At 30.7% G+C, this 20,523-nt stretch overlaps 1 long non-coding RNA gene across 1 annotated transcript in view; it reads left to right on the top strand.

The window, feature by feature from the left end:
* Positions 1–9,012, top strand: part of LOC142334086 (uncharacterized) — a 40,499-nt gene extending 31,487 nt beyond the window's left edge. The window contains exon 2 of the long non-coding RNA XR_012758764.1: positions 8,799–9,012. This is a non-coding gene — a long non-coding RNA (uncharacterized LOC142334086). The remainder of the gene's footprint in view (positions 1–8,798) is intronic.
* Positions 9,013–20,523: the final 11,511 nt, after the last annotated feature.

The raw sequence follows: 20,523 nt of genomic DNA, 5'->3' as shown, positions 1-20,523 counted from the left end.
ATCCTGAAAATACATGTACGTAATAGACCTGAAATATAAAAAAAAAACATACACAGACATGTACATACAAGTTTTCTTTATGTAAATCCAACTTAAATTAAAATTTTATACATTATAATAAAGAAAAGATAACCATTATTACTTCTCAAATAAGAAGTTTTATCTATCGCTTAACAGTAATATCTTTTTACAAGTTCACATCAGGCCTTTTACATTATCTAACCTGATTCTACATTCTCAATTAAATTAGGCAGGGAAAGGTTACTATTCTGAGGCCAATTAATAATAGATTAAGTTATATACATGCAGCACATTAAAAAAAATCTGCTTTAGAACTCAAAAAAATTAATAAGTCTAGCCGATTTAATTTAGAGACTAACATAGTACAAGCAAGCAGTTAAAAACGGTTTAGCCATTCTTACTGCTTGTTCCTTTGCACTAAAATCACACTCAGAAAGACCGGCAGACAGAGAGTTATGTACACACACCTTCCATGCAAGAATAAATATAAAACAGAAATTAACTTTAATGATATTCCTATTGAAGAGCACAGAGTTGTATCATGATTATAGTTTTTTTTATTACATTCTGAAAAAAAATTTATAAATGACAACTGTACTGGAGTTTATCAAAAACCCCAAGACTTCCAATTGTTATCAAACAAAACAGTTTTGTCTTGCTGATACAGGATTTACTAATGCGGATACAAGATATATAATGTTTTTTTTTTTTTTTTGGCTATAACTGTTTTAATTTTTATTATTAACAGCCAGGAAAGTCATGTTATACTTTGCCAGTATTTTTAAAATTATAAACACATGAAATAATATTTACGTATAAACACAATTCAAAAGGTGATGAAAATTATATGCGCCTACATTTATTTATATGTTGAACAGAGATGCAGAAAATTCAGGTTTTTTCATTTTTCGTCAGTGTTGTTGCTGATCAGCTGTTACACAATATTATGGGCAGCATTCAAGTCCAAGTAATGGTAAAATTACTTTCATTTTGATTCCGAAAGAGTACTGTAATAATTTACTAATTCAATATCCTAACATAAGCCATATAAATGAAAGATAATTATCTGTCATTAGTTATGAAAAACTGAATTAACTGCAATTCTCTGTAGGAGAATATCATACCCAACAATATTCTTATTCACTTTATATCTGCGAAATGTACCTGCAACAACAGGACCAAAATACTATCACAGATTTCAGGAAGCAATTCATTTGAATTTTAGTTACAGATTGGAGTGTCAATGGGTAGATAAGCTATTCTACAGAGAAAAGAAATATAAATAGCGCTAGCACTTGCCTGAATGGATCGAGGGAATCCATGATGCCTTAAACAGAGGAGTATTCAAAAATTAACAATTAATCATAAAATAAAAAATCCGATCAAGTCTTTTTAATTAAAACTAATTTAATTAAGTTAAAAATAAAAATAAAGAAATCATAAAGTTTATATTACTTTATTAAAAGAGAAGGTATGGCGATCATGTCGAAAATGAAGCAAATTTTTACATTTTTAGGATTTTTTGTGAATTTTTACATTTTAGGATCCAACTAGTTGATCTAAACCAAAAAAAATCTACTTATGCGCTTTTGACCTTACTTCTCAGGACTGATCAAATGGATCTTCAAATCAGGTCAAATATTTCTTCTATATATACTGATAATTTTTTTTTTTTAATTTCATTAAGGGGGTTGCAATAAAAACAATTTTGATTTTTTTCAAAGGCATTTTAGAGAAAAATGTATTAAAGTAAATTTATTACCTACAATGCATATATGAGTAATCCAAAAGATCTTTTTTAAAAATCAACCCCCACCTCTTAAAATTGAGATTTTGTGTAAATTAAAATTGAAAGTTTTTGTTCTTTTGCTCCAACTTCCTTCAGTTTTCAAAAATCTTTAAAACTTATATACCATACACAGGATCATCAAGAAATGTCTATAATTTTTTTATAAATTAGACCCTGGATCTAAAATGCAGAAAAGTCTTTTTGAAAAAATGTTTTTTCTTATTATAGGAGTTATTAAAAGGTGTTAGATTTAGAGAAAACTTTATTTAAGTAAATTTTGTTAAGCTTAACCTATATATGAATAATTTTAGAAAACCTTTCCTTAAATTTTATTCCCAACTCTAAAAGATATATAATGTTTTTTTTTTTGGCTCTAACTATTTTAATTTTTATTATTAATAGCCAGGAAAGTCATGTTATACTTTGCCAGTATTTTTAAAATTATAAATACTAGAAATAATATTTACGTATAAACACAATTCAAAAGGTGATGAAAATTATATGAGCCTACATTTATGTATATGTTGAACAGAGATGCAGAAAATTCAGGTTTTTTCATTTTTCATTAATTATTATTTAAAAATCCATCAAACAAGAGTAATACTGTTTCTGTAAAAGAACATTTTTTAATTATATTTTAAATAAATGGATGGGAAATGTTTTTAAATGGTCCAGTAATTTACTAAAAATGGCAATGCAACCATTATTTCTTGTAAGCCCAAGTATTGTACTGTATTACATGAAAACATTTTGTTTCTGATTTGATGGAGGTAAATATTGTTATTATTTATGAATCTGTGACTATTCTTTTTAGCAGAGATGATTTCAAATTGCAGGCTATTATTCAAAATATTTTATGAAGTAGCTGTTGACTGATGGGGGTCAAATGGGACCCAAAATTTTTTTTGGCAATTATACTCTAAAATAAAAATAATTTTGATGATAAAATCAAATTAATTTTGATGATTTGGTTAAGGGAATCTACTGGGATGGAAATGTTTTACTAAAAATTTATGCATTTACCACTGCATAATTTTTAATGTAAAAACATCAGTTGATCAAGTAAATCAAAATTTTTTAATGAGCATTTTGACCCTTTTCACAGTAGTACTCTAAATATTTAAATATCCTGTAAAGTGTTAACCTGGGATATGCAAACTTTTCCCGGCTTTTTTTTAAATATTTTTTGAGAGAAATTATTTTCAAAGAGAATGATTCAAACATCAAATATTTTAATTCTTGGTATTTAAGGGCACTAGAGTTTTTTAATTAAAGGGATTAGGGACTCTTGCAAGAGTCCCATGGAGGAGCAAGGGGACCCAAATATATTAGACCTATTATGATTTTTAATTTTTTCTGAAAATAGAACATTTCTTGAAGAACAATTCACATGCTATGATATTTTATTTTTCCCCGTGAAATCAGACAGTTGAAGGTGTTACAATGTTTTCATCTTGGTTGAAAAACCAAGAATGAAAACAGAATGTCTGACCATAAAGAATCTAATCACAAAATTTAATGGATAGCAAGTGTAGTGGATCAGTGGTTTTCTCAAAATATATATATTAATCATATTATTAATATATATTAGAAGGGGTACTACCAAAGGATGAAGTTTGAAGCATAGGGAGGTGATATGTACGATTGCTATCAATCTATGAACTTTGAAAGGATTATGCTTTAAAATACTGCAGAATTTTTCACACTGGTACAGTAATACTGGACAAAATCTGTGTCTTTCTATAGCAATAAGAGAAATCTTTATAATCTTATATACTGTCATATGATAGTATATGAGAGTATGTTAACTGTCATATGACAGTATATGAGATTATTAAGTATAAATAGGCTTATCATATTTTTTTGGGTCCAACCCAGGACATATTTTTGAAATTACTTAAAAGTTTTAACAGTTTACTGAAACATTAAACTATTTTTATTCAGTTGTATTTTTCATTAGACATGACTTTTTTCAAAAATGGTTTGTTTATTTTAATTACATCATAAAATTCATAACAAGAAAATTCTAAATTAATTTTAACATTTAGCAGATGTTTAACAGTAGATACTGAAAGTCTACCCCTTTCTGCAGACCAAAAATTCCCCGTAATTGAAAAAATTCTCTCAACTGGAGCAGATGTCCCAGGCAAAGACATCACAAACTCACCATTTTAGAAATGTTGTAACATGAAATATCAGTCTTTTGAAACACCTTAAAAATTGCTTTCCACTTCTTTTCAGTAGTATCTGGTACTTTTTCAGAACTTGAACCACAACCTACCCTTTGGTTTTGAATTACCTGGTTCAACATGTAAGTTCATCAAATAGATCATCAATAGTTACAAAATCTTTTATAATTCCATTAACAACCTGTGCACTCTTCTAAATCAGACCAGGCAATTTCAGTTCGTAACTTTATCCACTGAAACTTATTAACTTTGTCAAAACTGGCTTTCCACAACTCTAGGCATTCGATATCAGAATTATAAAAATTGTCTAAGGTTGAGAAGAATTTTTGTTTTTGTTCCTGAACATCATTTTCTTTTAGAGTGCATAGCAATTCTTTGGCAGAAGATGGTATAAATCTGTGGGTTTTTCTTTCCTGAAGTTGACAAATTAATTCAGAATATGTGTGAAATGCTTCTGTTGCTGTGATAGAATTAGCTTTTAATTTCAGAAATATATTATTAAACGATTGTAGAGTACCATATAAAAATTTCAAAAGCAGTTCACTTTCTAGATTTCCAAAAAAATCAAATAATAATTTTGGGCATTTGTGACAAGATAAGTATGATTTTAGGCCATCAAAAATGGAAAGAATTCTTTCTATTGCAGGTATCAAACTAAGGAACCTCGTACTGCTATGAGATAGTACTTTTTGTAATCTGTTTCCAAAAATTCACAGAATTCTTTAAGTTATATGTGAAAATATAAGTTATAGTGCATATATGTGAAAATATTTATAAATTTTTATTACAATAACTTCTACGTCCAGGAGTGTTTGTATTGAATTGTGTATAATGTAGGCTGAATAACCAATTCCTAAAATAGGTCTATCTAAATCACTTTGAACTTTTCTGAACACATTTTCTTCACATTCCTTCTCCTCACACCACCAAAATTACTATTAGTGTTATCAGCAGTATAACAAATCAACCTTTCTCCAAGTTTGTATTTTTTCACACACTGCAAAAGATACAGAGTCTAAATTTGAGCAGTTTCACCTGACACTTCATCAAAATTTAAAAGTTTAACTTGATTCCCTCCTCCAGACTGAAATATCGTACAAAATTGGAACAAATTTTATTTCACTTCTGTTTGAGCTATCCATCATTACTGTTACATAATTAATGAATTTCCAAAGAACTCAACATATCAAATAAATGGTGAAACAATAATTGCCTCGGTTTTGGTTCTAGCAGATGAAAATTTTGAGTCATATAACTTTTTAACCGGTTTAGATGTGCAGTCTGATGTTTTGAAACCGAGTTTGTGTCTAGCAGTGTGGTATGAAATTATAGCTTCTTTAACAGCACACTAGATCACTCTTATTGTTATTCCCATTTTTGGCTTTAAAAAAAATCTCATGTTTGCTGAAGCAGTACCATTAATAGCACTCCTATGGTTAGCTGTTTTCACATGGTCTTCAATATCACCCTTTCCTTTATGTGCAACAGAAAATTCTCCAGTACATAGTGTGCAATAAACACGTTCATTGTTACTGTCATTACACAATTTCATGTAATTGTATGACTGGCAAAGTCAAACTGAACACAATGCTAAAATCTTGGAAAGAGATTTTGCTTGATATCACCAAGTGCAATGAGAAATTAGATTTCACAGAGAAAAAAATAATTCCTCATCTCATCTCGCTGAACTGGGAGGGCTATTCAGAAATTAACTTCTGGTCCTTGGTATTGAGTGAAGGAATGGGGATAGTGATTCTATCTTTGTACAGTTGAATAACCCAATTCAGTGAGGTTTTATAGTAGTGTTACTGGAAATATCGCTCTCTTGTTTGTTCTTGTAAAACTATCATTCAAAATGGCTGCTGTTTAGAAAATCTCATTGATTGTGAAGTGTGTATGGACCTCATCCATTTCCTTCATGCAAAAAACTTGTCAGATGTTGAAATTCATCGTGAATTTTCTGCAGTATATGGAAGAATATCATGAGTGACAGTGAAGTAAGACAGTGGTGCTATATGTTTTTAAAAAGGTTGAAGAAACATTCAAGACAATGAAAGAAGTGATTAACTCTGCACTTCTTGTAAGCACCTGCAATTATTATTGTCAATGTGAAAATTTGAGAAAATCATCAATAACAGAGTTATCTGAATTTTTTCCTTGCATATTGCAAAAGTGCTGTAAAATTGTAACTGATATGTTAGGCTTTACAAATTTTGTGCTTTGCTAGGTGCTTAAGCTTCTTTCTGACTAACGCACAAAAAAGAGAATGAGGTCACCCACTAATCTTCCTTCACCGTTGCTGTAACGAGAAGGATGAAATCCTTGACCTCATTGTAACAGGTGATGTGACATTGGTTAAATTTGTTAACATGGAAACAAAAGCTTAATCAATACAGTGGGGGCACCAGTTCTCTAAAACCCGTAAAGACACGTCAAACACTTTTTTCTTAAAAATTGATGGCATCAGTTTTTTGGAATCGTGAAGGTGTGATATTGGTTGATTTTATGTAAAGAGTTATGACAATGCTGAAACTTATCGTGAGTTGTTACAGAAATTGAGAAGGACTGTACAGCATGCTGAGTTCAGGCATTGTTTTTCTTCACAACAACGCTTGTCCGCATACTGCAGTGCACACTCAACGCCAAATTGACAATTTCAAGTGGGATTTGTTTAACCATCCTCTGTACAGCCCCGATTTGGCTCCCAGTGATTATCACCTTTTCCCAAAAATAAAGAAATCAGCAACACAGTATTTTGAAAATGATGATTTGAAAAACAGTGTTACTACCTGCTTAATTCACAGACAGCAAAGTTTTATGATGAGGATATTTTACAACTTGTTTACAGATATGAAAGTGCCTTAATTCAGATGGCAGTTATGTAGAAAAGTAGTTGTAAGATGTACATGAGAAATCGTTTTTCATTTATCAGTTTGTGTTTTTTTATTAACGAATCAGAAGTTACTTTCTGAATAGCCTCCACAGTTAGTCATTGCCTGTAGATAGAATGTATGTAACAAATACTGGTAAAAAAGCAGTGTAATGAGTACGCAACCACATATTGTACATAATAAGCTATGATGAATTGATTATACTTTATTGCCATGAAAATTGTCAGTGTGTGATAGTTGCCTTAACATGTTATTTGTTGTTTGAATTGTGGTTAATGCAGTTAGTGCATGATTTTTTCATATTATTATAACAATCTGGACAGTAGATTTAACTGAAATAGATTTATTTATTGTTAAGGTGTTTTTATTTTCTAACATAACCTCATTTACTTTAACAATTTTTTGAATAAAAGGAGCTTATCCATTCCCATTTTTTTTTTTTTTTACCATTATAATGTCTTCCCTTTTTTAAATAATTTAACATTCTTCTTTACCAAAAATTTAAATACTTGTTTCAATAAATTCTGAATATAGCATTCTTTTGATTTTGATGCTCAGGTTGTAAAAACCTTTTCACTGTATACTCTTTGAAAAAGAAAATATATATCATGATTTCATTTGACGATCCTATTCTTTCTAATTACTGCTCATCATATCCATGGTCATTTTTAATATTGATCCTGCTCATCAACATACCTTATTAATAAATTTAATTTTGCAAGCTGTCTGCCTATTTTTTCTTCTCTTCATTGCTCATCTCTAATGTATGAAGAATTATAGGGTTGTAGTATCACTTTTTTATAAATACCTTCTATGAATTGATTCTTTGTAATTGTTGCCAGATTCCTCTGATGGCACACGGTACCTTATAACAACCTTGTAGCTCAGAAAAGGGGTGTTTGGGATTTTGTAATGGTGTTCCTGAAAAGTGCAATTTGTGCATTTGATGTGGTAACCCTGAAAACGGCTGCTGAGTTCAGTTGTCGGTCTCTGGTGATGTTGGTTGGTTCAGCTAGTGGGGAGTTGCAGCTCATTTATTGGAATCAGACTGAGCTTCTCCTCAGTGACAGTTTGTTCTCCAATACTGTGTGGCTCCCAGTGCTCACAGTGTTGGGTCAGCATCTGTTGTTGTCACCACTATGTATCCTGGCTGTAGTAGGCTTTGTTGTGCTAGGCCAGTGGGAATGTGTTCGTCTGCTGGGTGATCCCATGATGGGCCGGCTCCTGCTGGTAAACCTGTTAGTCAGGCTGCCAGCAAGAGTGCTTGAAGCCTGGCAGGGTGGGGCAGAAATGTGCCATCTGCTCCTAGTGACTTGGTGGGCCGACCAGGCCTGTTGCTGAGGTGGGGATGTTGGCATCCCATCAGCAGATCTCCTAGCCCCACATTGGGCTGGTCAGGCAACATTTTCCATCTTTTTCTTCTCCCCCTGGTGGGAATTCAAGAGTAAATGCATTGCTGTTTACATAGCTGCCAGTGCTTGGTGGGGAAGGCCAGATTGGTGGATGCGGGGGTAGCCATGTGTTTTTGACATTGACATTGAACTGGCTACTGCTGCACTTGCCAACATGAAGCAAAGTATGCGGCAACATAATAAGACTTATGCCTGCAAGGCCCTCATATATATCTTTCAATTTTTTCCACTTTCTTCAACTACAGCAAAATACTGTTAAAAAGTTTTACAATTTGTGGTTGTTTTGTTAAAAATCATCATTCACTTTTGGATCATTCAATTCTTTGTTGTTATTACCATGCTTTATAACCTTGCATCATCTTTTTACATGTATAGCATCTGAATTGACTGTATAAAAGAAGAAAAGCTAGTTTTTCAATAGCATTTTTACTGAAATATGTTTTTTAAATAATTATTAATCAGTTATATATATATATATTTTTTTTTTCTTTTACAGGTATGGCCATTAATTAGATTCCAGTTTCACCAACCAGTTACTCAGTTGGAATATTTTACTTCGGTTAATTTTAAATATATTCTTAACATAATTTTTAAAGTCTAAATACATGGAAGTTAATTTCAGTTGACTAAATTTGAAATTCATTTTATTTATTTTACAACCTTGTTTGTGTAAATTTAATGAACCAACTTAAATAAACAAATAAACCTTTTTCTAATACGTTTTATTATTTATGCAGCTTTTTATACCTAAGTTCAAATGTTTTCAAACTTCTAAAGATTGTTTTTATACGGTTAAAATTATTAATGATTTGAATTCTTAACAGGATTATGAAAATAATTTTGATTTGATAAAAAAATTATTTATCAGTTTAGATCATCATCAGTTCAATCGGTTCTGTTCTCATGTAATATCTTATGTGTGAGAAATTATTTTATCCCTTGTACATGCTATAAGTAACACATGGGCACTTGTATTCATTAAGCCCTAATCAACAACAAATAAAAACAATTTTATTATTCATAGCTTGCTTATTTTATTTATAAAAAACTTTTCATTAGCCATAATTAGTGGCCATTAATTTAGTGTTGTGTAAATTTGTAATTCTTTAGGTTGTAAAATAATCATCTGATAACCACTGACTGGTAAGATACTAGACTAAAGGAATGATATCCAAAGATACTAACAAACGTAAAATTAGACTTGCTTCAGATTTATATTCAGATGAAGTAAAATACAAGGTGTAAACAAAAAATATCCAATCTTGGCTCATAAAAACAAAAATAGTTAACATAGTTCAGTGACTTTTTTCCCTTCAAATTAGACTCCTTTTGATGTAACAGTTTTATCCCAGCAATGTTTTTATTGTTGGAAGCTTTTTCCAAAGTCATTTTAAGTGAACCGATAAGTCATTTTGCTGCATTTCTTTTGATCTCTTCTCTGTTCTTCAAGACTTCTTTCCTCTAAGCAGAATTTTAAACATAGGAAGGTGCATAGCCAAAAATCACAGGGAGCCATGTCTGGTGATTAAGGAGTCTGCTGAAGTAGTTTGATCTTGTGTTTTGGCAAGAATCTCTGGGTAAGTTGTGATGCAAGGGCTGGAATATTGTCGTGATGAATTTTCCCAAAGCTGTAGTTTCTTGCATCGAACAGCAATTCTTAGCCTACGAAGAACAGTTATGTAATAGTAATAGTACTCTTCATTGACAGTTTGTTCTAGAGGAGCACACTTGTGATGAGCTGTGCCTTGATGTAAAAAAAATTTCAACATGACCATGAACTGAAAAAAAAGCAGAGCTCCTACCTTCCAAACTACTGGAAAGGCATCTATTGCAGGGAAACGTCAAAACATCTGTTTATCGCAATTGTGAAAAACATTTACTACATTCGTTTCTTCAAAGTTTAATATGACCTTTGCCACAGACGTTGATGGAATTATGAAATCTGAAATGTGAACATAAACCAAAACAATGGCGATTGTTTATAGATTCTTCCAAGGCCAGTTTGAAAGTAATTCTACTTCATATAGGAAATTTTCTTCCAATTGTACATATTTTCCATGCTATAAATATGATGGAGTCATGCGAGACAATTTTATATAGATACTATTTTAAGTTTAACAATATTGGGACTACAAATGTAAGATATGTTTCACTATATTAAAATTTATGAAGAGTAAAAGAAATTTAAATTTCATAAAATAAATATTAGAAATGGGTGCAGATCTTAATATAACATATGACCATGTAGGAAATTCAATATTACTTACTGCTAGCAGTAAGTAATTTTTTTAGCGGTGATGATATCGACGTTATTTAATTGTTGATTGATTCTGGTGCAGATACCAATGCTGAAAATTGTTCTTGGGAAAAATGTTTAATGAAATTACCATTTAATGCAGATCAAGATTTGTGTTAAAAACTAAATGAAGGAAGACTGGATGATATTGATGAAAGCAGCAATAAAAAAATTATCATTCACTTTGATGAACGAATTAAACAATGATTGCTGGTATTTCTACTATTAAAGAATGTGTAGATAGTAATGTTGTTTGTGTTGAAGGTGATGCTACTAATATTTTTAATGAATCTTTGTTAGAATATCTAATGAAGTTATCAGCGGCACTGGTGCGTGAATGATAGAATGATGCAGAATTATCATGATTAGTTTAATTCAAGCATTAAAAAGGTTTTTTCCAGTAAATATTTTTAATCAAATTTACTTGCTTCTAGTTCATTCGAAATTAAATTATGGATTGCATTGCTGGGGCTTGTCTACATCACTTATTTTTATCTGATTATAATTTTGAAAGAAGTTATTGTACAGGTAATGTGTGGTGTGATAGAACATTATTTACTTCTTTTTTTTTTTTAGAAAATATCTTTGTTTTCCATTAGATTTCTTTCTTTATAAGATGCTTCTAATCTTTTACAAAAGAAGTGGTAATGTCCGAGTGGTGATAGCTAAGGGTGAAAGCTATTATATAACTAGCAGATTTTTACAGAAAATATTACTGTTCCTAGGCCTTACTGTATACTGTATAAAATAATTTTCTTTTTCTAACACCTAAGTTCTTTAGTTTACTGCCTGGTAATGTAAGAAGCACCTGTAATCTGAATCAATTTAAATTTAACTTAAAGGAATAGAATTTCTGCTTAGCAATCGATGAGGTGGAAGTGTTGTATTCAGTGGTAATTTAGTCATGAAAGTTACCAATTTTAAATCTAAATGGGATCTTAATATACTTATATTCATACCTGGTTGGTAACAATATTGTGTTGTGTGTTTAAGTGTGTATGTGAGAGAAAAAAGATAACTGAAGAAAACTGGGTGTGTGTAGGAAGTTATTATTTTATTTTACTGTTTTTCTAATTAAAATTGTAAGCTTTTGCTTTGCAGGTAATATATTTTCATATGCAATTACAGTAATATCTTTATCGGAATATTAATTTATTTACATATTAATGTGATTAAATATCAGTGCGACCTAAATTAATTACCTAAGTGCTTTATATTTTATATAATGCATTATATTGTATTACTTGTCTTTTGTGTATACGTTTTCATGTTGCAGTTGAGAATAAATAAATTAAATTTGTTATTAGTAATGTCTTGTATTTGAAAAATGCTTCAGTGCTGGCAAATATTTTTTTTTTCGCTAGCGTATATGGAACAAACCATACAAGATATTGGGTATAATATGTAAGTGGAAAAACCTTAATTAGCACAAGATAGAACTGTCTGGAGGAGGAAGACTACTGCAAACAAATCCTAGGATTAATTACTATAAGAAGACATTTTATATTTGTACTACTATCTTACAGCAATTCTATTATTATAGATTGTATTATTATTAATTTTTTTTTTTTGTTTTCATGGAATATCCTGTTAATTTGATATAAAAAATAAATAATTCTGAACAAAGACTTAAGAAAAGTGACAGATTCTGAATCAACTTTTAGATAAGCGGGATAAAGGACCATCCAAAAAGCTGAAAGTTTTTTTTTGTTAGTTATATAAACTGCTCTAGCAATTAAAAAAGTCAATTGTTGCGATAAATAATAAAATTACAAGAGCATCCAATGAGATAGAACTTTATATTATTTAACTTTGGTAATCTGTAGGAGAAACTGGTTTATTAAATTTGGTTTCAGCCATTGGCATAATACCTTACTTCTTTGTTTATAACCAGTTTCTAGGCTGCTACTATTTTCTGTACATAGATATCGCCCACATGTAGGTACTTCTACTGTGAAATATGAGCTTCACCGGTTTCAAAGAAATGGGTAGTCACTCAGACCTCAGTAGACCAAAAGAACTCTACTGAAATCAAATATAGACCTAAGTATTAAAAGGAGATTCTTTAAATTATTTGTATGTAGTGTAGCAGTTCATGATAGTGAAAGGTAAATAGATAAAAAGAGGAAAAAAATAGATACCTTTGAAATGTGTAATTACAGGAAAACGTTTATAATAAGGTAAGTCTAATACTAGATAAATCCAAACTGAAAAGGTGTTAAGATGAATAAGAGATGATCAAATTTGTGACAGTTTTGAAAAACTATGTTAGCTAGGGTCACATATTAAATAATCTACGTTTAGTTAATTTTATGATTAAACTTTGTAACATGTAGAAGGTAAAAAACTGGATAAATAAAACATAATTTAGGATGTAGTTGTGATAAATATGTTGAGGTTAAGAGTTAACACAAAACAAAGTGAAATGGGGTCAGGTGTGTTTTTAATAGCCCTTGGTCCGTGGCGGTTGAGGCACAAGGGTGCATGGAATTAGTGAATATCTTGTAGTTTCCATTAACAACTATTTGCATGTCAGACAACTGGACACGGAACAGGGGACTATGCAGTTCGAGATAGATAACAACCAAATGTGTTTCTGTATACTACTCAAATATATCTGTCTGTGTATGTAATATGAGAGAGAGATATTTTATGCTTAAGGGGAACAGGCATGACAATTTTGGTTGTAAAAATCAATTTTCAATTATATGAATTGTTTTTGGATTCTCAGTTTAATTTATATGAATTGAATTAACTCATATTATGTCCAAAAATATATTCAAAATATAAAAAAACTCATATTTTTTTATCTGCACAGCTGCTACTTAGAACATAATACTGAGACTTTACTAATTTTTATTTATTTAAAATGTGCTCTAGTTATTGAAAAACTTGGTGTAGTGTAATAAAGCAAAAATATAGGGTAGCCTCCGTGGTGCGAGTGGTAGCGCCTCAGCCTTTCATCTGGAAGTCCTGGATTCGAATTCCGGTCAGGCATGGCATTTTCACACACGCTACAAATCATTCATCTCATCCTCTGAAGCAATACCTAACGGTGGTCCTGGAGATTAAAGAAAAAAAGTATATGTAGGGTAGGGTGCAAATTGTGCTTGTAAAAAAACCAGTACCACTTGCTATAGCCAAAGTTGTTAAGCCTGTGTTAAAGATTTGGCAGATAATTTGTTGTTCCTGAAGAGGATAATCCAAATGACCAGTCATATGGTGAAGGGATACACTAAAACAAGATAAGCAGCCGCTTTTAATTCACGTTTTCCATAAATTAGATTTTTTTAACTTTCTGTACCCTTTTCATGAGAACCATTCAACTTGGAAAATGAAATTTTCTGAGGAACTATGTAGTGTATTAGTACAGCTAGTTATACTTTTTTTGACATGTAATCTTTTTCAGTCTTAGTATAATGATGCTAACAATTCCAAAAAACTGATAAATAGTTTTAGAAAATTTAAATTTAGTAATATGAAAAAGTATAAGCTGATGTGATAAAGTTGTATTTAAATGTGGGAAAAATTTCAAAGCTGTAGTTTCTACTAGATGCGATAGGGGAATTTGAAATTGATAAATTTAATATTAAGATTCTATCTCCAAAGGCAGATAGAGCAAAAAAACCTATTTCAATTTTAAGAGGGAGGAGTTGATTTTTTGGGAAGATTTTTTAAAAATTATTTGTATATGAATTGTAGGTAATAAATTTTCTTTCATAATGTTCTCTTTAAAATGCCTCCGAAAAAAAAAATCGAAATTGTTTTTTTCACAATATCCCACTACCACTTTAACGAATTTTGAAAAAATGAACACGATTACTGCCTCATATATAGAAATATTTGTATCCTCTATTTTTCAAATTCTTATAAAAGTAAAACTACTTTTACTAGGATTAGAACTTCTGAGCCTTCAGCGAACCTCTGCTGTTAAACAAATGAATTACGATGACGAGTTTACCACTTGACGAGTAAATTCAATTCCATTACTTACCTTTTTACTACTAATCATTATATAACTGGAAAACATATATTGAAGTTTGTAAAAGTTGAAGCATAAACTAGCGCCATATAATGAGTGGTAGAACTAAATATAATGAAACTGCATGCGCAAAGGTAAGTAAGAGTAGAGATAAAACCACGTTTTAAACCGATGCATAGAAGTGCTTATGTATTTTGAACACTGATCTCTATATAAAATTTCTATAACTGTCCGTAAATTTCTGCTTGTGTTGCGTAAATGACCGTTCTTTTGGTTATCTGACTTTAGTAAAATAAACATCCTTACAATTACGATTATAGTCGCGCAAGCGTACAATGGTTTTATTTAGTTCACAGCCGCTCATTCTGCGGCGCTGAAGTATGCTTCAACATTGAAAACTTTGTAGTTTACGCCGTAAGGATCCCCTATTCAGTTATATAGAGATCAGTGCTTTTTACTCATATGGGGATACGTATCGAAAGTGTTCGAATAAAAATTATTGATTACACCCTTGAATCACAAAATTGTCATCTCAACTCTACCCACCACGCTCAGATTCTCAACTATGAATCTGAAACCGTCTTGTAAAAAACATTACAGCAACGTTACTTTCCTGTTCGATTCGGTGGACTTGCGGGAAAACGTATAGTTGTAGCACGTCTAAATAAACATTCCCTATGACGTAGCGGTCGACATATTGCTGTGCACGTATGCTGACGGCCGGTTTACCGCGCTGTTAACTATCTAACTGTGACAATGTACTGCGGTGATTACCAGACTGTGCGCCGCGATGCCCTGTCCTTTTCACTACGGCGCCGCGAAATATTGTAAAAGCTTCATAATTAATTAAACGTTAATAAAGTAAAAAAAATAAAGTACACGAGTTTTATTTATTTTTATCTCTTATTTACGAGTAGTCATACTTTTATTTAGAGTACGGCACCATGGTAAAATTTTAATTGAAAAGGGCGCGGCGACTCGGAAAAGTTTGGGAACCACTGATGTACAGCGTATGTAAGTATACGGAGTTTTGCGAGATGTTTTCCTAACAGATCTAACTGCTCCACCCGTCCTGTTAAACTTGTGTCTCGTGGCAGGACGGCGAGGAGCAACGAACTCGCCCGAAATAAGCCGATCGCTTGCTCGAGTTCTCCTCACAGTCGAGCTACGCGCGTATTTCAAATTCAACTTCTAATAAAGAAATTACGAGTTGAACGTGAATTAAATTGACCGCGTTTTGTTTATAATTTTAACATTTAAATAATTATTAATTATTCATAATATTTAGTTATACTAAAATAAACGAAATAATACATTTATAATTATTCAAATATTTATTTTTTATTCAAAAATAAGTATAACTAAAAATTATTAATTTATTTATCGTCGCTTTATCCGCACGATGAAAGTGACAATTGTCTTGTAATTTTAGACAAAAATAAAATATTACATTGTTCATGTTCAATATAGAATTCTAGAAGATAGATTGAATAAACTTGAAAAGATGTATCCTAGTTTTAAAATTGCATATGAAAAATTAAAAGATCCAAATAGTATACGATTCTTTAACCTTGCTTTTAAAGAATTGAAATTTAAAAGAAAACGTAATCATTTTAATATAAATATGTAAATTGATGAATTTATAGAAAAGATGGAATTGTTGTATGAAAATCATTCAATATTTTGATTACAACACTAAAAGTGCAAGACGAGTAAATTATTGTTTCCATTTTTTTTTTAGCAACTATTAGCAAAAACTGGCAGGCAAGAGATGAAACTTTCGGCTAAAGAAATTTAAAAATCAAAAGAAAAAATTTACAGTAGAAGCTGCTAATTTGAAAAATCTACCTCAAAAACATATGAGGATGAGCAACTGCAACCTGGCAGCTTTGTGTTACACGGACCACTATACACATTTAGAACACATTTCCTTATGATTGATAAATATTAATAGCCATCTTTTGTTTCTCCATTAGGTGACATACCAATTTCAAAACCAAAGTATAATGAAGATGTTCAAATCAACAAAGTCTTGACGATGTTCTACGGGCCTAAAATTCAAGAATTTTTCAATAATCTGCTTCACGTATAAAAATATTTTATTTTTTTGATAATATTTAATTGAATTTGGTAATAAAGCTCATAACTTTTTTTAATAAAAATCCATTTGTATTATTTTTCCTAGTGTTATCCAGTATAATGCACAGAAAGAACTTAGGTCCTGAACTTATCATGTTCCCCAGTAAAAATTGGGGTTAGGCCATAATTTTTTTTTTCAAAAAATCCACTGGAACAGTGTAATATATTTCCGCACTAAGAGACATAAAAAACAACTGAGACTTTATTATTGTTACATCAGAGATGAATAGTATCTGTTAAGTTTTATCTTTCATAAAAAAATCTACTTAAAAACGGTCTCCTGAAAAATTACCTATAAGGATTTTTCCCTGCATTCTTCATATATATTTATTTATTTTAAATTAAATGAAGTTAAACAAAATACTACTTTAACAATTTAAATTTATATAAATCAACGCCAAATTAAAAACAACTCTTTTATTTGATGCAAATTTAAAAAAAAGGTCAAAATATAATAAAGGTTTTATTTAAAAATCTGCAAAAATGTTTTTTGCCCTGTGAAAAACGAAGTGATCACAAGAAATACAAGGCTGAAAGAACACTGTATATATTTTTTTGTTATCATGACAAAGAAACAAGCATAAAGATATTATAACTCAACATAAGTTATGATTCTCAGTAATGTAGGAATAAGGATTATTAGAGTAAATAAAAGAATCCACATTCCAGTAAATTTTCCTTCTTATTTTCTTTTCTAATAGTTCAAATAACAGAAAGAATATTATCAATACCTTGTAATACAACAATGCAAACCAACTTTAAATTTAAATAATTAACAAAGCCTTTAATTACATTTATTTTTATCTTATAATGTATAAATTTCTGTACTTATATCTAACCGTATAAAATCTTAGTAGTTTGAAAAATTTTTCTATATCCCCTTATCAAAATGAATCAAATTCCAATAGAATTAAGTTATTACCTTAACGTTACTGATGATCACTATTTTATAAAGAAAATCTAGGTTTAAATTCAAATAAAAATATGGTTACAAGCTTAATTGAAATTTAATACCTGGGATATCCAGATCGCTAAAATTGAATCAACATATAAGAAAAATTGTTCTACAAACTTAAAATTACTGTAAATTATAAGCCAATTGACATAAAAATGGTTACCATTTACTCAATCAATAGAAATAATTATAAAATTAACATGAATACTAGTGTTTAAAATTAGTCAAATGCTAGCCAAGAGATATAACACCCATTGCTGATCATATATCCTCACCCCCTTGACCGATTGTAACCAAGCTTAAATGACATCATCCAGTCTTTAAAAAAAAAATAAACTTATTATCCTCTATCCTCGAATGAAATCACCTAAATGATATACTAATCTAATAGAATCATTAAACAGTAAAAGAATATGACCAAGTCCAGAAAAATATAACCCCCATTCATTTAAGGGAATTTGAATATGACCAAACACCATAAGAAAGTATCTCAACTATTTAAGAGGCATAAAATTATATGGAAAAAAATTACTTACGCTTTTCAGTAAAATTTTGGGATAATGGACCCAAAAAAATTTTGATTTCTGTTCTTTTGACTGATTATGACCAAAATTAAATGACATCAATGCCCCTTATATATATATATATATATATATATATATATATATATATATATCATCATACTAAATTTCATCTAAAACAATCAATCCAGTTTGGAGATATCAAGCTAAAAGCAGGTCGATGACATACAGTCTTTATATATATGTTTTATAAATTTTTAAGTGTCTATTTCTTTTTTGTTTCTGTTATTTGTTGATGTAATTGTAGAATAATGTTTAGTGCGTAAAACAAATGTTGATAATTTGTAGACTGTATAGATAAAATAAAAAAGGTACTGAGTTCAATCCCCAATCCCTGGGCCGGTATTATGACATAAATAAAATAAGAATGAAACGTACTAATTTATGGAAGATTAACATATATATCTGCAATAAAAAAATTAGAAAACAATTATAATTAACTTATAATATACGAGGTGTATGATAAAAGTAATCAGACTGACTTTTTACTTACCACAAAGTTTTTATTTTTTTCAAACAATAATATTATCCCCTTCAAAGTAGTTCCTTGGGCAGCTTTATGCTGGTGGAGTCGTTGTTCCCACTCCTGGTAGTAGTGGTGGAAGGCTTCAACCGGTAAGGCTTATAACTGGTCGGTAACAGTCTTTTGAATGTTCTTCAGAGTTCCAAAATGACATCCTTTTAAGACATGTTTCAATTTCGGGAAAAGGAAAAAGTCACAAGAACTCAAATCAGGTGAATAGGGGGATTGAGGAACCGTGGGAATGCGTTTTGAGGTCAAAACTTCCCTGATGGAAATGGCCGTGTGACATGGGGCGTGTCATGATGAAGCATCCACTTGTATGCAATGTCTGGTCTCACATGAATCACTCTTTTCCCGAGCCTTACAAGGACAACTTTGTAAAACATTAGGTTGACAGTTTGTCCAGGAGGAGAAATTCTTTATGCACGACACCCCTACTGTGAAAAAAGCAAATCAGCACGGTTTTAATGTTTGATTTGCTCATTAGGCATTTTTTTTGGTCGAGGAGATGACAGAGTGTGCCACTCTTCGCTTTGTTTCAGGATCGTACTCAAATATCCAGTAATCATCACCTGTGATTACACGATTGAAGAATTCTTGGTCATTGTCAATCCTCTCAAGAAGATCAACACACACGTTTCTTCGATTGTCCTTCTGTTCTGTTGTGAGATTTTTCAGCACCAATTTTGCACAAACCTTTCGCATGTCCAAATCGTCTGTCAAAATTTGATGTACGGGGAAAGTGTTTAAATTTAACCGTTCACTTATCATTTTTATTGTTAAACGACGGTCTGATCTCACACGCTCAATGTTTTCGTCAGATTTTGAAGCTGAAGGTCTCCCTGAGCAAGATTGATCCTTCAACGTGTTCTAAGCCTTCCAAAAATGATTTGTGCCAGCGGAAAAGTTATGCTCTTGATAAGCAATGTTCCCATAGGTCTGTTTCAACTTTTCAAAGGTCAAACTCGTGGATTCCCCAAGTTTAACAAAAAACTTGATTGCACAATATTGCTCTAAATTCCGATGCTCCGTTTTGTAACACAACAAAAACACAACTTTACTGATGGTGCTGTCAAAGATAATGTGTTGGCTGAACGGAGTTGAAACTCGTACTGAGCATGTGAAAGGGATGAACAAACCAGTCTAGCACAGACCGGTAGACACAGTGTTGCCAGATTGCTCGCAGTGTTACCAATCTCATTATTTTTCTCACATAACTTGTATACTCATGTGATTAGACTCGGCTTAATATTTTGATACATGTCCATTCAATATAATATAATTCAACAATAATATAATTGTGAACAATAGTACAATTATGAAATATTATAGAACCTTCACTGAAATTTTTTATGGATATCCCTAACTCAACTTACAGTGACAATCTTTTGTGATAAAAATGGACTGAAGATAAATTTTAGTAAAAAATTTCATAAGAGGAGGGACCAAAATTGAAGCATGTAAACTTTTAAAATTTTCATACAAGATATATTTTTTGAATTCCGATTCTAAATTCCATATTCTATTTCACTTAATAAATATGTTCTGATAATTAAAGAAAAAACAGGTAGTTTATCATATCGATTATAATTATTAAACATAAAATTTTAACTTTATATGTTCACTACTATTCATTAAAATTCCCGGGTGAGCTAAATGATACATCCTATTTATTTATAGTGTTTGCATAGAAAACATTAAAAAGTTTTGTAAATTTAATGTAAAAACATTAAATATGTTTTGTA

The sequence above is a fragment of the Lycorma delicatula genome, chromosome 13 (assembly GCF_047948215.1).
Source record: "Lycorma delicatula isolate Av1 chromosome 13, ASM4794821v1, whole genome shotgun sequence".
Classification (NCBI taxonomy): Eukaryota; Metazoa; Arthropoda; class Insecta; order Hemiptera; family Fulgoridae; genus Lycorma; species Lycorma delicatula.
This window is presented reverse-complemented; position numbering and strand designations above follow the sequence as displayed.